Here is a 7,661-nt window from a genome sequence, read left to right as displayed (position 1 = left end):
GAAGGGGAACCCTCCACCTTTTTCTCCCTATCGCTGAGGAAAATACTGTAACAAAAAAGAATGTGGCTACCTTGTTTCCCTAGAATAGGCACTGATACTTTAAATCCTACACACATGAATTGATGAACAGGTTGACTTCAATACCCGAGAGAAATTTACCCATTTCAGTGTTCCAGTGAGGAGCACCAAAGAGAAGTGCACGTGTAACAACAGTTAAAGATTTGCTGCCCATATCCCTGTTGCAAAAGAATCTGCTTGGAAGCTCCCTCTTGGTAGAGAGAAAATTGTTTGTTCCACCTAAGCTGACTCATGCACATTCTAGGAGTGAGCACCCAGCTAGGCAGGCCCTTGGTCTGGAAGGCAGCCAGGAAAAGCACCTGCAGCACCTGTACCATCAGTGTCTGTTTTTAGCACAGAACTATGGCAAACAATTCTGGAAAGGACTTCATTTCTGTTGCTCCAAACCTGAACATTTCCTCATTCTAAAGCTTGCTGTAGAGGATGAAAGTTTAAAGACGTAAAAACTCAGATTTTTTTTATGAAACCATTTACTGCTATAGCAGTGACTCCCAAATCATGTCTAAATCAACTGCAACCCAAATTCACTTCCAAAACTCAAAAATGCATTAGAAATGGCTTGAATACTGAGGTCTGTGTGAATTGCTGTTGTCTTTCACTTTTTCAAGAAGGTAATAGTGTCACATTTCTTATGGTTCCGTGCTCTGATGGAATATGCCACAATCTGTCTTCCATTTACTGTCTCTGACTTGACTTCCTATGGTCACTGAAGTCACTCCAACTCTGCTTTTGGTTTTGGCTTGGCTCCTCAGAATTAGAAAGAATGCAAAACACCCTAAGGAGACCATGTTTCTGTGTGCCAAAGCAGCCCCTGCTTCTGTGTACCAGCTGTACCTTTCACACTCTGAGATAACAAACTGTATGCAGTCACACTGCTCTCTCTTCTGAAGCAAAGGTACCAAAACTCCAGAGCAAGTGACAGAGGAGCTAAGGGAAGCCCCAGGCACTGTGCTGCCCCAGGGAAGCTCCAGTGCATTTCCGACCCAGCTTTGCTGGTTCTTTATTCCACTGCTTCACAGTTTTATTTCCTTTCATAGACTGATGACTCCATCTGACAAAATACAAGCATCCTGTTATGACTCACTTCATGTATATTTTATTCTCATTGATTTTTATTTTGTCCTTCAGCTTTCTCTTTTCAATGGACCTTCCTTTTAATATCCACTTCTTTGTTTTCCTTTCATGACACATTTCTCTTTCATTCCTGACATCCATCATTTCTGGTACTTTATTTTAGTGCTGATTGCTTTTTCCTTCTGCTTTTACTATTCCTAGGTATTGGCCTCCCTATGTTTATGATACTCCTATGATTCTATGGTTTCTAGTAGACCTTGGTGGTCTTTATCTTTCTTTTTAATGAAGTAGCATTCTCCTGAATTTCCCTTCATTTTTCCCTGATGAAAACTGATCTGAATTCCTACATGGAATTTAGAAATTTGTGTCTGCCTTCAATCTAAGCATAGATATATTTTTATTTAGTAGCATGCAATACATGTTGTTCGGGTGGAACTCATCATGACAAGAAGGAAAATGGAATGTAAATTCTTCCAGTTGAGTTCCAGACATAATATATCTTTATTTTAACCCTGATTTGCAACCAAAATATTCATCTGTATTAAACATTTGCTCAGCTGCAAACATCTGTATGCCATGCTAGATATTTCCACTTGGTGCTGAAGTTGAGAAGAGCATTTATGAGAAAATGACAGCAGGCAAAAGAACAAATTCGTGTGTGTTTCTAATTTTCCCTCCCTGGAAACACACCATGAGAGAAAAACAACACCAAAATGAAATGTTGACATATGCAGGATTAGCAATTTATTCCTGATCCACTTTCTGCTTTCCCATGTTAAGCTATTTTTGCTCTGTTTAGGTACACCAAGATGCTTCAAATGTGTAAGAAAAATGACTACTCTGGGCCAATCCAAGAAAATACATCTAGACTTGTGGTTTCATTCTTTCCACAAATAGGAAACATATTTTCATCTAAGTAGATAATGCCTTTCAGTTAACATTAAGTGGAGCCCTCAGGAGTTGCAATAATATTAGATATATCATGAAATTATGGAAAGAGTAATCCAAACCAGATGTGAAATGCATAACTAACAATAAAGTTTTAAATGAAGCTTCAAGTCCCCAGATTTTTATTTCAAAATTAAGTATTCTAAAACTTTCCTTTGGATTTTCCTTTCAAATCAACACTGAAATCAATATGTGATTTCTGAGAGTTTGGCATAAAAAGCTGTTTTGATGAAAACCATCAGCTCAGCTCAGCTTAGCTTAAACAGCTCATCATTGTACAGAAAGAACAAGTAAGGGTGAGGACGAGCAGAAAAAAGAAGTACAAAGATTTGGATCTCATTTTTATGAATTTAACTCATCCAGAATGGAACAGGGATGATACCAAACTGTTCGTTTGACACAAGTTGAGATTTTCATGTTCCATAATGAATACTACCTATAATGCCCAAGGAAGCAGTTGGGCTAAAATTTAACAGGTGCTTGCCAGACTCAGAAAATATGTGGTGTCAAAGAAACACAGATAATTAACATGTTGATTATCCCAATTTTCTTACTGGGTGCTTTCTGTTCAGGACTTCTTTTTGAGTCCAATAAACAATTTTTATTGAAAAATCAGCATTTATCTTTTATAAATTTAATCTGTGGGCTTGTGATGGGACAGGCTGTTATATGAGGCTGTTGGTGACGTGAAACAAGTGGCCATAATAATTTTCAGCATCTGTTGGTAGAACTTTTCCTCATTAGACCTCCCACGTGAGAAATGTCTTTCTTTGTAGCTTCCTTACAGCATGGCTGGTATTTTGATAATACAGCAGTAAGTGAAGAGAATGCATTACTGAGAAGCAAAAATTATCTGAAAGAGCACAATTTGTGGGCAGATTTAAATGGCCAAGACAAATATCCAAGCGAGGCAGTGGCTTTTCCAGGTTGCCCAGCAGGTCAGCCCCAGTTAAGAAAGCAGGTGTCCTGACACAGGCAGGCAGAGGCTGCACCCCAGGGGTTCTGCCTATCTCCTCTTTATTAATTGGAGATTCACTCCTTTAGGCCTCCAGCTGCTTTCCATGCTTCTCCCAAACGCAGTTAAGTTGGGAAGTTGACCTTGTAATGGCTAATTATTTCTAAGTGCTAGGCAGCATAAAGATGTGCAGCACAATTCCTGCATTTCTTCCTGCAGTATTGGAATATTCTTCCAGTGCAGCACAATTCCTGCATTTCTTCCTGCAATATTCTTCCTGCATTGGTTACCAGACTGAAGGAAAGCTGGCAAACTCAGTTATTTAGTATGAATGTTATGCCAGAGTATATATCCTATTCTATGCATTTCTTTTTGTGCAAAATGAGGCAGGGGGAGGAATAAAAGGCAATCAGACAGATTACTGTCCTTAGTGTGGGGATAATGCAATTTATTCCCCTTATCATTTTTTCACTGACAGGCTACTGTTTCCCAAAAGGTTTGATTAGGCTTTTAATTAACTTGAGCTGGAGGTGATGTGACCTCTAATTAAGTTTAATTTTGTTTCTTCTGGCAGTATAATAATGAATGTATTCAAATGAGACTCACAGATCAACACACCCAAGCAAGTTAGCAACTAATAATGAAGGTTGTCAATAGATGTGAAAGGGGTTTTAAAAGAAAAGTTTTTAGTCCTAAAATTAATCTGGTTTTGAGAGCAGAAATTACTGAGGCGAGTTCCCATCACGTGCATATGGCAGCACTTTGTCCAAATCACTGCAACTCCCCAGTTAATACCAGCTCAGTGCCTCACAGGCTGGGAAGGTTGTGGTGCTCACTAATGTGTGTCTTAGTGTCAGTTACTTTTATGGTGGTGATTATTACTGGTTTTATGATAGCACCCAGCCATCCCAGGTAATAGGATGTTCCCAGGATTCTAAGCAATGATTTGATGACATAAATGCTTGAAGTTACACCCACCTAGATTAAAATTGAGATAGATGTTACTTCTGAACAAGACTGAAGGAAAGAAATCATATTTTCATGGGTGATGAAGATAGAATTTTCTAGGACCACAAATGAAATCTGCAGCAGTTGCAGGAAAAGAACTTTGAAATGCTACAAGATGAAATGCATATGAATCCTGAAGTACAAGATTAACCTCACTTTTCTAATCTCTCTTTAATAAGCCCCTAAGTTGTTTCAGGCAGGAAGAGTGTTTTTAAAAGCTCATATACAACATTAAAAAATAGATATTCCACGGCTGATGTCAGTGTTGCCACAGTAACTTCTTTGATGAATGTTATTTTGAGTGTGATGTTTGAGGTGAATGAAATTTTTAAAAAACTTAATAAAAAATGGGCATTCTGCAGATTCTTTTAAAACTTACTTATTTTTTTCCCTGAAGAGTTTTCACTTGTACTGACTGACATGGACAAATGGTTTCTGTGGGAAAGGTATTGCAAAGGATCAGTACTGTGACTGCAAAGTTCCACAAAATGTTTGGTGGAAAAAGTTCATAGCTTTTTGCTTATGAACCTTCCTGTTGGTGAGGGTGGGGTTTTTTTAACTTTGTATTCTTTTTTTCTCCTCAAGATTAAATTGGAAAATTCTCTCCAGTTAAACTCTTCCAGGAGTTACAGGAGGCCATAGAAGCATGGAATCAATCAGGTCACAAAACCCCCTAGGGACAGTTAAGTGCAGCACTACCAAGGCCACCACTGAGCCCTGTCCCCAAGTGCCACCACTGAGCCCTGTCCCCAAGTGCCACATCTACACATCTTTTAAATCCCTCCAGGAATATTGACTCCACTGCTGACTGTTCCAGGGCTTGACAAACCTTTCCTGGAGGAAATCTTTCCAGATAACCTAAACCTCCACTGCCATAACCTGAGGCTGTTTCATCCTATCTGTTGCTAACTTGTGAAAAGACCCCATATTTGCAGAAAACAATTAAAATCTCCTTCCTGCAAGGTGGCTGTGAAGGAAAGACAGGTGACTGGGAACAGCACTCTCTGGAAAAAAAGGCTGGAAAGAATTTTACAGTAAAGGAAAAGAATAATAAGGAAGGTAGTCATAACAGGCTGAAATGGGAAAGAAATGAAAGGTGAGGAAAAAGCAAAAAACTGTTTCTGAGAAAGCAAGAAATGGAAAGCAAATGGAGAAATTCTAAAAGGAGTGACCAATCCAAATATCTGACTTTGTGAATGAAGGCCTGAAAAATATAAATTAATGCTACAGTTAGTGTCCATGTAGTTGAAGAGTGCAGACCTACTATAGAATAAACTGGTATTTCTGCAGAGTTATTGAAGTTATTAAGTTGTATTTAGTTATCAGTAGTCCTTACTTACCCTGAGTCATAAAAGACTGACAGAAGAACATCAGTCCTTTGGGAATCCCATTCATTGGGTATGTTTCACCATTTTCACAACTGTTTAGTAAGTGAAAAAACAATCTTGTTGTGAGCAAAACAAAGGAGTCGTTAATTCATGTTGCCAGTGGAAAAAGAAGTTATGATTATAAAGCTGGGCATGTTTGGTTGATTTAATTTGAATTATGTATTTATGAACTTTTCTATTTTAGAGCTACTTTTAATAAAGTTAGTAAAACAAGAATGTTATTATGTCAATATCAATAATATTTTCTCTGCTGAGAAAAACAAAATGACAATTGCTAAAGCACAGCTTGTTGCATAAAATGTTAAATCTAATCTGATCATATTTACATAAAGTTGGAATTCTATTAATCATACAAAAGCTTGAAAGCTTGTCTTTTAACAGTTGCCATACCAGGCAACATCATTTAACTAGGGCAACATTTTCTTTCTTCAATAGGATGCTATATTTGCTCCTTCCCTGATTTTCTAAATAATTTTTACCATAAGATTTGACTCCTGGTTATTCAGGATAAACTACTTTGTACTGAAATTTTTTTCTTTTTTTCTTTTTTTTTTTTTTTGAATGTACATTTGTCATCTGGACACCTGCAATGTACAGCCTGTATTATGGAGACCAAATGCCAATAGAATTCATTCTGTCTTCTAAAATAATCTCAGAGCTCAGGAAAATGGGAAATGTTTTGTCATCTAATAGAGTTGCATTGCTTGTGTCATGCCTCATTTTGCTTGCTAGAGTAGAACACTGCTGGAAGTAGCACAAACTATTAAAAATTCCACTTATTTGCAAGCTGACTGGTTCTTCTTCAATGAAACACGAGTGGTATCTATTGATACCTTTGATTAAACATTCAAGAATGTGTTGGGGATAAATCTTGCAAAAACATTATAAAGTTCAATGTTTTTCCACAGAAAGTGAAAGGGACATTTGATTTTTGGAAAGGAAACTTTAACCACACACAAATAGGTGAAAAACTAATTTTTTAAAGGATAATGTTCATGGGCAGGCAATGAAAATTTAAGATTCATCTTAACTGTAATCATTTTAGAGTCAAGAAAATTTAATTGCCTCTAAAAGGGATCATACTGCTAATTCATTAGTTTTGAGTTTTTGTCCTTGAGTTTGTGAAATGCCTAAAATGCTTTGAAGCAACCCTCAGAAAAATGAATAAACCAGGACACCATTCTATGAAGAGACTTGTGCATCATAGTCCCTGATGCCATTGAAAAATCAGCTATGAAAACAAAAATACACTTCTTAAAGAATGGTATGTTGCAAAGATATTGTCATAAAACATACAATTTAGTATTTTAATTCTTACCAGTAGAGGCATAAAGACAATTTTAGAGACAATATCTTTCAACAGTGTGTTTTGCAATGGTGCTTTTTAGCTATTGTAGTTTTTGGATCAGCAATCTGGTATGATTTTCTGTTTTTATAAATTAACTTGAAAAATTATTTGTGCAACTTTAATAATTGAAAACTTATTCCATTTTTTTTAAGTTAAAAAGAACCTAATCAGCTCAACATGCCAGGACATATGAATTCTGGTGATGCTGCATTAAATCAGGTAGATCTGTTTGGTTTATAGTTAAGCAGGGAAAATAAAAAATGCAACGAACCAGGGAATAATATAATGAAACAAGGAATTCGTTTCCAGCAGCTTTAGCTAGGCACCTAATATTTTTAAAGAAATGGGAACAAATTTGCTGCCTCACTCGCAGGAGTGCTGATCTACCTTTTTTCCCAGCTAACTGGAAACATTCAAAGGCTCTACGGAGAGCTGAGGGAGAAGGGAGAGAGCCCTGCCAAAGGCGATTCAGAATTTTTGTGTTGCAGCGCTCTCTAGAGGTCTTTTTTTCCTACAGAGGAGTCCAGAGAAGGCTGATTGAAATACCTCAGCTTGGGGCCTCCAATTATATGGCAAGAGGGGAAAAAAAACCAGGGGAAAGAAATTTGTGATACAGCTATTACATATATATGGTTACTTTTCCAACACTCTGTAGGTTGTGTTTGTTTTTTCCCCATAAAAACTTTGTAAAAATGAAAAAAACCCACATAAAAATGTAAAGCATTGTTTCAGCAGAACAACTGAGGCGAAACAGTGGGCTGTTTAACTTTTCTTAAGCATCAGGCAGGTTTTCCTCTATGTCCCTTTCTTCCTCAGAGTTATGAAAACAGTAGTTTAATTATTTCAGATGCCATTCTAATGT

The 7,661-nt window shown here is 37.1% G+C and overlaps 1 long non-coding RNA gene across 1 annotated transcript; it reads left to right on the top strand.

Annotated features, from left to right (window-relative positions):
• The first annotated feature begins 4,804 nt into the window (after positions 1-4,804).
• LOC146437691 (uncharacterized) lies at positions 4,805-7,417 on the top strand. The gene is made up of 3 exons (XR_014851952.1): positions 4,805-5,159; positions 6,952-7,018; positions 7,199-7,417. It is a non-coding gene; the product is annotated as an uncharacterized LOC146437691 (long non-coding RNA).
• Positions 7,418-7,661: the final 244 nt, after the last annotated feature.

The sequence above is a fragment of the Lichenostomus cassidix genome, chromosome 4 (assembly GCF_008360975.1).
Source record: "Lichenostomus cassidix isolate B80296 chromosome 4, HeHo_3.0, whole genome shotgun sequence".
NCBI classification, from domain to species: domain Eukaryota; kingdom Metazoa; phylum Chordata; class Aves; order Passeriformes; family Meliphagidae; genus Lichenostomus; species Lichenostomus cassidix.
The sequence above is the reverse complement of the archived record's forward strand: the minus strand, read 5'-3'. Positions and strand labels throughout refer to the sequence as shown.